Source organism: Dermacentor variabilis, chromosome 10 (assembly GCF_050947875.1).
Source record: "Dermacentor variabilis isolate Ectoservices chromosome 10, ASM5094787v1, whole genome shotgun sequence".
Taxonomy (NCBI): Eukaryota; Metazoa; Arthropoda; class Arachnida; order Ixodida; family Ixodidae; genus Dermacentor; species Dermacentor variabilis.
In genome coordinates this window covers 34,938,754-34,948,505 of record NC_134577.1, presented here as the reverse complement: position 1 = coordinate 34,948,505, position 9,752 = coordinate 34,938,754, and the positions used below count along the sequence as shown (strand labels likewise).

Genomic DNA, 9,752 nt, shown 5'->3' with positions numbered 1-9,752 from the left:
GCTTTCGCAGTTGCTTCTGCTGACGACATAAGACACGCCCCGTTCCCGCGCTGGCACGCACTCACGCCATATGCTCAAGCACCGTGCGCAGCCGTTCGTTCGAAGAGAAAGTGTATGTGGAGTGCCTGCGAAAAGCACGCGGGAAGACTGCAGAACGGAGAAAAAAGTACATGCGACATAGAAGTGGCTCTTCCGTCCTATGCGGCGATTGCCAAGCTTACGCGCTATTAAACGCGCTTGAACTGTAATCCGTGATGCGGTTTGGTAGCGCTGTGACGAGCGGTTATAACGCTGTTCAGTTACATTTATGAGCGGAACCACGCCTCATTTTGGCAGAACAGTTGATTCGTGACATTTTGGCGCTTGTCCACGCTCAAGGAAAGCCCATCTACACGGCAACGGAAGTATGAATGTGCTAGTTTGTAGGTAGTGAACGCATCACTCGTTATATTGGAATCATTCATGAGGAAACCGAATCGAGACAAGACACGCATTGCCTTCTAGTTTATTTCGAAGCTCGTAAACATTGTTACAAGAGTCAAACATTTCCCATGGGCGGGTCAATTCACACGCACACAAACGAAATAGAGGGTAATTTGAGGCTTGTTTTGCCGGACATGCAAGGCAAACAGTGTGCATAGTGTAATACAACCACCACGCCAGCAGTCATGCATATTTGGATGTGTACTACGCGATTTCACAGCTGCAGAGCACTGCATAATGCATAATGCATAATGCACACAATAATGCAGAGCAAAGTGGTGAAACTCTGCTCGACATCCTAGCCAACAGATATCCAATGTGGAGTATCCGGCTGCACGGAACACAGTGTGTTTTAGCCACGTTACTACAAACCAATCTTCCCTACTTTACACTTGCCCACACGTACATTACCTGCAAACATGCCGCAGACAAAAATGCGTTGCGGAATTTCGTAACAGAAAAAAAAATGATGTCGGATATGTTACTTATCGAACAACAGCTACTGGGAAGTATATCGCAAGTGCGCACGTTAAACGATGGCAGGGACATAAAACCAGGTTCAGAACTTCCTAGCGGCGACTCCTAAATTCTCAAGACCGTAAGAGTCGAAAGGTGATCGCTGCACGAGAAGGACATCTCCATTCTCAAGGCAGACTATTTGGAACAGCTTCAAGGAAGTGTGGGGCTAAATACTGCGCTCAGCTGTTCCTTTCGAGAGAAAGTGTGTGGATCACCGGAGAAAAGCGCTTGACGAAACAAAAAAAAGAAAGCGCTAAAGTACGCGAGTATTCGAGTTGCACTTCGTTCTTATACGGCGATTGCTTAACCTCCGCAATATGCTGACGGCACGAACACCTTTTTCTGTTAAAAAAATACACGGGCGCAAGTTCAGGGGGCCGCGTTATACGACATCTTGATATTTTTCTACGTACTCAACCTGTGGTACGCCTTCAAGGTGCACCGTGAATATTGCAGAACTCACGTGTCTCTCTAGGCTTCGTCGTCCACTGCATGCTGCCGCTTTCGAACACTTACTTTGACGAGCTTGCTGTTCAGATCATCCACAGCACAGACTGAAACCAAATGTGTTGGCCAGTATTTAACCCTGCAATGCGCAAGCACGCTTCTACAATCGCAAAATTTTCTCCATTTCACGCCATTGAGTGCAAATTTGTGATTAAAACACAAATTGCGAGGAAAGATGATTGGTAGCCACAATTCGATTCCCAAGCTATGCAAAACTGACACTTTGCACGACCGCGAATTAATATCGCTACTTCTGTTTCAGCTTCTCAAATTTGAATTTCGAAGACTCAAGCAGCGCACAATACAAGAGGTGCGTTATGCATTACAGTGTTAAAAAGGTCCTGAAACACCCTAGTGGCTCCGAGAAAAACAGTGCGCAAACAGCACGCGGTACTGCGACCACCTCCGCCAAATCTTGCAGTCGCAGGTTGTTTTCCGTCCCTCGAACTATTCATGCCATCCCCCAACATTCCACTCCTAGTCGCTCCTCTGCTTTTGCCAGCTCGATAACTCGTTAAGCCGCCCTGCTATCGGTGCTATTTTTCGATGACCCGTCCCAAGCTATCCTTAGGCTACTCAGGATGTGCCCCGCAAACACTTCTAATTAGCTCGACTAGTGGCATGTGAAGTTCGACTCGTCTGGCACGTCCTGGGTGTTATACGTCGCCGCCGCCGCCGTCGTCGTCTTCCGGCCTGATGGCCAGCGGTGTTGTCAGACTTTATTTTTGTGTGTGCGTTACCACGCGTTCCTCGGAATTTTCCGGCAATGGTTCGAATGGCCGCGTCGCCCTGACGGTGAATGTGGCCGCTCTGACGCAGGTTCGCGACCTGGCGTTTCAGCTGAACCTCTGCAGCCTGGGTCAGCGGCTCTTCGGCGGTCTCGGACCAAGTTGCTTCCGATCGATGGATTTCTGTTCGAAGTCCGTGGGGATGGGGAGGTCCTCGCCATCTCTGCCACTTTTGGTGAGCACGCTGCTCAGAATCTGGAAAAAAACATTGAGAGGGCTGGCAACGCCTTCGGGCTGGAACAAATTCTTGTCGCTTGTTTTACTCAGTTTTAAAGGAATTCGCATACTGTTCAACAAACCGACGATGCTACGGTGAGTGGGAAGACGATATTTACGCATCCTGGTTCATAGCGCCGCTTACGGAGGGCTAACCACAGTATCTAACCCATATATAGTAGGATTTATTTATTTATTTATTTATTTATTTATTTATTTATTTATTTATTTATTTATTCACAGCACCGATAGGCTCCTCACGGGAGTAATGTGTGAGTGGGGCTTTACAGTGTTGATGAGAAGGTACGGTGACAGGTAAAAAAAAAAATAACACGCTTGATACACAAATTGCGGTAAAAAGCAAAGTGGCACTCGAAATAAAACGCTTCCACACACTCGAAAAATAAGCAAGAACGTGCCCTGAGCTGTCTACCAAAAAATACTTAGAATCAGAATGCTCACCGTCAAGCAAAGATGCAAATAGCAGAGTTCATATCAACTAGACATTATCTAAACCTTCTAACGGCACAACCAATGTGCTCCATAAGGGACAATTCTAGAGCCTGGAAATATAGGCCATTTTATTTGCGGTCTTACTGGTATCCCCTTCAGACACGAATTACGGTCAACTGTCTATAAATGTGTAAAATTTACTTAATTTTAGGCCAAGATGGCTGGAGACTCCATGGAAATTAAGTCAAGGTGGGATGAGAAGAATGCTGTGCATAATATAGAGACCCATCATAACTACATAGTAATTAAATATTTATTATATTCAGTCATGATACGTTTCTTCCTTAAATATATGGACTACCCGCTCGGGTTACATGCGCATAGTAATTATTGGATGCAAGCATTACAAGAAGGAAAAAATATTCGCAATTAGTACCGAAACGCCCCACTTTAAACATTCCGTTAAATACGGTAGTGCCTTCACTAAAGCGGTCGTCAGTATAACGATACCTTTCCCTCAGAAGAGAAATAAGTGTGCTTTAGGAATAGAGAATGTTGAATTTACTCAAAGCTTCATGTTCTTTGTCTATGACCTGCAACCGATGGACAGTAATGACAAAAATAATTCGCGTCCACAAAAATGTAAACCGTGACTGAAGGGGATACCAAACTACTCTGAATATTTCATATATAGACCTGTCGATGGCATGCTTTTAAATATGTTGGCAGCCAAAGCGTGTCAAAAGCGTGAGTCGAAGTAATGAATAGGCGCAATACGTAAATCCTGATAAACAAATGAGTGCTTCTTATCTGCTCCGATTGTAAGGCACATATGAAGCTAGCTTAACGAAACATTTCCTGAGCACTGAGGCCTAATTTCTGCAAATGGGAAATATTTCACATCTCATCACTGCACCATCAGCATAAATAAAAACCAAACCACAGTGTAATCGATTGACATGCCTCCTAAGGTAATTGCATGTAATGTAAATGCTATGTTGTCAGCTTTTAAATGTGTAGTAGTGGTAGTAGTAGTAGTAGCGAGTATACGTTTTGGAGTCCTAATTAAAAGAGTATTTAGAAATGCAGGTGAACTTGAAAACGGAATAATATGTTCGAATAGTTTCAGAAACGTTCCCGTTTGAATTTACGCTGATGGTGCTTCCAATTGTGCTTTATTAAGTTCAGTACTTTGCTTTTCTGGTCTGTCGGATGCCGCTGGAAACGCTTTGGAAGGGCACAGGGTCTTTGCCCCGTTGATTTGTGCAACTGCGCCCATGTTCAGTGCGCGTCGGTTACGCGTTTCGTGGGCAGAGACCGGCTTCTGCGAGGAAGCATGTCGAGCCCGGAAGCCACCTCGGACTCACCACTACTCTACGAGCAAGCCTGGACGCGCTGCGCTGTTGTGCCAGTAGATCGGCCGTTAAAGGCGCGCTGATCTCTTTCTGCGGACGCGGCTGTTTTGGAGTTTGTTGCCGCTGATCTGCGCACTTGAAACTCGCTTTTTAACGCGATAGCGTTAAGGAGCTCGTGTCGCAGAAAAGCCGGTGTCGTCGGCGTCGGTGTCGGGTGTCGGCGTCGGCGTCCGCGGCGTTGGCCGTGAGCGATAAATCATGGCAGGCACTTCATGAATAAAAAGCAACTTCCAAGATGGGCTGGGTGGGAATCGAACCAGGGTCTCCGGAGTGTGAGACGGAGACGCTACCACTCAGCCACGAGTTCGATGCTTGAAAGCGGTACAAAAGCGCGTCTAGTGAATGCGGTGTTGCCTTAGAAACGAGCCGTAGAAAGTTATACTGCGGTGTATATCGGTAATTATGAGCATGTAACTTACAGAAGTCGCATTTACACGAATAGCGAAGTACGTTTCCGCTACATTTCTTCTGCGCTTACCACACACGCAGAGCCATCTTGCGGCAAACAATAGACCCCCTCCTCTCAATGTACGGCGCTGCCCTGACAGGTGGCGCGCCGCGCGCGCATTGGGGCTGTGCGCGGACCGGTGCCAGGCGCCTCGCGTCCCCGACTTCCTCTCCCCTGACGACGCTTCGCCGTGCTCCCACACGGGTTGCAGAATCAAGCGCCGTTCCTTTTTTTAGATTACTATCTATCTATCTCTCTGCCCGTGCCGATCACGACGTTTGGCTGGCGTAGATCGTTTCCCCCTCCGAGACACCGAGTTCTTTGCTTCGTTCCGTTTGTTCAGGCGCGCGTTTCGTTGCCGCGCCGAACGCTGCGTTGCTCGACGCTCACCGCTTGATAGGTGGGCGCAGAGTCCGATGCGGGGCGCCTCGTAAGTGGTCACTGTCTGAGCGCATTGTCTTACACCCCTTGGCGGGTCGACGGCAACGCTGTCGCGTTCCACTCTTGAAGGCGAAGCTTAAGCGTCCTCCAATTTTTGTATCACTTTTACAAAATCTTTACAGCTTTCGAATATTCAATAGGTCATAGCGGGCAGCGTTGGGATTACACAAAGCGGCACATTTGTTTACATCGACATCTACATCCATAAATCGTTAATTGTTAGCTTGAAATACCGTAGAAAAGGCACATCCCCGACATAAAGTCAAAAAGCAGCAAAACATACACATCTACAAATATGAGCGGCCGAGTAACTTAAAAAGTATATTTTTGCACTTCAATATGTAGATCAAAAAGGCTCAACCCTGCTCGACATTCTGTAACAACCGATTTTCAAAGTGGAGTGTTCGGCTGCACGTAGACAACACGGAGTGTTTTGCCACCGGCAAGGCTGGAGCACAGCGTCGCCTACGTTACTCGCCACTGGCACCTGTGGCAGGCTGCGGATGCTGTTCGCCTCGCTGCTCCAGGAGCCAGGTGGACCTGGGAGAGATGACAACGCTAGAGTGAGAATCGCACCCTACGTGTTTTCCTGAGCTTAGCGATTCATCGATCACGCGAAGCAGTTACAGCCACGTTACAGCGCAAACAGCAGTAGTTTTGTGCCCTTCCTTTCTGTATTTCAATAATGAACCAGTTACACTACGGTACTACATTGACTGGCAAATGGGGCAACATAGGTCCATACAAAACCTGGTGAAAAGAGCTTCACCTTTGCGCGTGTCTTTCGCACGGGTATCTTAAACTTTTAGAGTATGAAACGTGTGTGCCCCTTGCCCCTACAATGCGAGGCGGTAGGAGCGGCGCCTATGGGCAGTCTATGCAAACCACCTATTCGCTTTACTCCATGAGGCATGACTCCATGCAAGACAATTCCACGATCTCTGGGCAAAGCTATCGACGCTAATGCGCATTCAGTGACATTCACTGGCACCATATGATCTCGCCTACTCTAACTTCTAACAGCACTTGCCTTACGCATTGCATTTCAAGTCGGGTCGCAATGTTGTCTACTGATGAAGCCTGCTGCTAATTATACACTTAACTGCAGCGATGTTTGATAAAACCGCATCAAATACTAATCGAATAGGGTCAGAAGTGAAAGTAATTGAATATATAATACTTTTCTAATATTTATCTAATGAGGAACTTCCGTTTTCACTATCAGTATGAAGCAGTCTTGAGAACGCCATATATTCGCGACATTACTAAATTTTTGTGAATTGCACATTTTATTGAAAACGCAGATCAAGCGACAGAAGCACATAGCACCTTCTTCGCATACTCAGCAATCACCGGTGAGTGCTGAAAGAAAAAACAAGGGGGGGGGGGAAAGCGGGTAGCAAGGACAAGGCACATTAAAGAGGGTAAAGTAAAACAACGATGCATAAAGGACTGAAACTGTACCTTACACACCGCAGTTGACCTGGCAACGCTGTGCAACCTGTCAGCATAAGCGATGTTCGAGTGCAGTCAGTGAATCTAGAGCTGGGTCGAGGGGTTCCGGTGCCGGCAAGGGCCGCTCTCCGACCCGGGTCTCCCGAGCAATGCGCCCATGGACGCCTACAGGGTGGGGTTCTTTGGACACATGCTGGCCCTGTGGATGTAAGTGCGCGCTTTCATAATCACGATCTTTCTATGATCTCCTGCTCTCTGGCCTTTATGAAAAGCCTTGTTAACTTTTCCGTGAAACCTACCTTCCTTAACGCTTTACGTGATCTGATGTAGACAGTCTATAAAGAACTGCTGAAAGCTTTTTTGTGTGAAAAAGTTGTCTGGTTGCGTCACACACACGTCAGCACTAGGGTGACAAAGATTGCTTCTTATTTTAGTCACCAAGGGACACTTGTCTGCATTATTGCACCATCAGACCACTCAGGCAACCACATTCACCTACCATAGACTCCTCCCAGTTTCGAAATGCAAGTGATTCTAAAGCCATGTACAATAAATATTTCAAGTGTAGTCCTTTAGTTTGTCAATTACTTGCCTCTATTGTGAAATTGGATGAAAAACCGAAATTTTGAATCCAAGTTGAATGTAACACTGCCAAAACAAATTATTCAATTCGAGAATTTGGTATTCAAAATTTCTTTAAATATTTAATTATGATCGAATGCAACAGGATAATAAGAATATCGGAGCTAGACTTCCGTAAAGAATGACCCGTGCCTGCGCTGGAGTCTTCTATAGCCATTTCTAAGCCAACATATATAGCGGAGAGCTCTGTTTTCCTCATACGTGATCTGTCTTTTTGAACAGACTCTCAAATGGAATTTTTGGGCACTTATTTTTCACGTTGAAATTAATCGAGTTTCACCTGAACCATCCTTCTTCACAATGATAGCTTAGCATTAATCAGAAAGTTCTGTTCGAACTCGACACTTCTGCAGCAACCAGCTCTTCAAATCCCAGTAGGTGTTCGCTTTGACATTGAAACCACATTTACCTGGTCATATCTCTTACATAACAGCTAGGTTAACTTGGATTCTTAACGCGCTGGTCCTTATTTATGTTTGAGTGAAGGTTGAGCTATATCTTAATTTGAAAATGCAACAATCCTTGTCAATTTTGTTCTTTCGGTTCTTCATAAACTGGCATGGTACCAAGTCTTTGTTATCAGCAATATCAGTCACTTTCTCGGGAAAAAAATAAGTTCTGGTGTTCTACGTCTCAATAGCACAATCTGATTATGAAGCACACCGTAGTGGGAGACACCTGATTTATTTTGTCCGCATGGGCTTCTCTGCCATGCACCTCAACATGAGTACGCGAGGGTTTTTGCTGTTCACCTCCGTCTAAATATGGTCATTGCCAGTGGTAGCTAACCCACAACACTGGGATCAGTTGCGCAATGCCTAGCCACTTGCCCTTAACACTAAGCTTCTTGCCGCCATGGTGCTGAGAAATAAAATTATGAAATAAAGTTTCATAGCGTCATGCTCACACCGGATTGCTAAGAATAACAAGAAGCATTTGCGTGCTCGAGTTAAGCGTGCGTGAAATCGTTTTATATGTAATTACAGTGGCATGGCGAAAGACAAAAAGAAAGAACACGAAGCTAGGCGTCACTTCTTCGATGGGCTCACCTTGTTGGTTTGACTCGTGCAGTCGGCCCCCGTGCTGCCTCCCCCACTTGACCTGGTGACCACACACGAGAGGCCATCATCGTCTTCGTTCAACAGATGCGTGGAGGACAGGAACATGTCGATCTCGCGCCGTTCGTTGTAGGAACCAATGAAAAAGAAGACAGCGCACACGTATGTGAGGAGCTCGGTGAAAGAGGTGAGGACCTCGTCATATTCTGTGCACCATTATAAAGCGAGCTTGGCACAGAGCCAGAAATGCTCTCGCCCTTATACGCGCACACATACGGTGTGATCGCCTCCGAAAGTGATCGCCCTAGAAGTGATTGCCCCAGATGTTGCTTCCGAACCGCTCGCCATCCGCGCCTCGATTATAGTTTTTCACCTACGTAGTCCCATATACAGCGGCGCCAGCTGAAACGCAAAGGTACGGGCCGTGGTGTTTTGTGGCATCACAATTATAGGCTAATGGACAGTAAATTATGGACAGTAAAAGAAAAAAAAGCAGGGAAACGCAAGCGAAGCACATGGACATAGAGCCAATTCCGAACAAATGAATCATTCTGGAAAAGGCGGGATAAATACTATGTCTCATCAGAGGTGAAAAGCAAAAGGAAAGAGCCGCATTGGTACAGAAGGATCTAGGCCATCCATTCCACGATACCGTGATTCCCCACGTGACAACACAAGCGGTTTCATGCGCAGTACACTAGCACACGGCAAACCCAACCGCCGTATGTTTCTTAGCTCATCTCTCGTCTAAATTTATGCTTGAGAATATGCAACATCTGACTTTCTTTTGCCTTTCGGCGATTGCTGTAAGCCTGAAAACAATATTTTGCTGATGCTCATCCTATCTTTGCTTAACGCAGAGTGTAGCTTTTGCCTACGTTACATCTCATCATTTATTTACAAATGTCATAGATTGCACCTATTCACATGCAACGTAAGTAGTGCGGTGCTTAATGTAAGCTTTACTAGCAGGATCAAGTCTTCGTTATAGCGCTACCATGTTTTTAGTACCGAAGTCACTACATATATATAATTGCTCTGTGCAACCTTTTTTTTTATTTTGAGATTTGGTGTTACACGTAAGCTATGATCTCTTGAATATTATTGATCAAGATACTAAATTGCATAGAAACAGAATGAGAATTCGCGATTCGTCGTTTTCTTTCATCGATTCGAAGAATCGATGAAAGAAAACGTACATTAAGGCCAATCAATCAAAGACAGCCGTGATCATGGGAACAAAATTTACAGAAAAATAAAATTTTCTGGAATCCATACGGCACGCATTACGAAACCATTACCGGCTGCTTAGCGGTATCTTTAAAAT

General features: G+C 45.8%; 1 long non-coding RNA gene across 1 annotated transcript; it reads left to right on the top strand.

Annotated features, from left to right (window-relative positions):
• The first annotated feature begins 6,525 nt into the window (after window positions 1–6,525).
• Window positions 6,526–8,606, top strand: LOC142559484 (uncharacterized). Its single transcript, XR_012823127.1, has 3 exons — window positions 6,526–6,625; window positions 6,749–6,932; window positions 8,439–8,606. It is a non-coding gene; the product is annotated as an uncharacterized LOC142559484 (long non-coding RNA).
• Window positions 8,607–9,752: the final 1,146 nt, after the last annotated feature.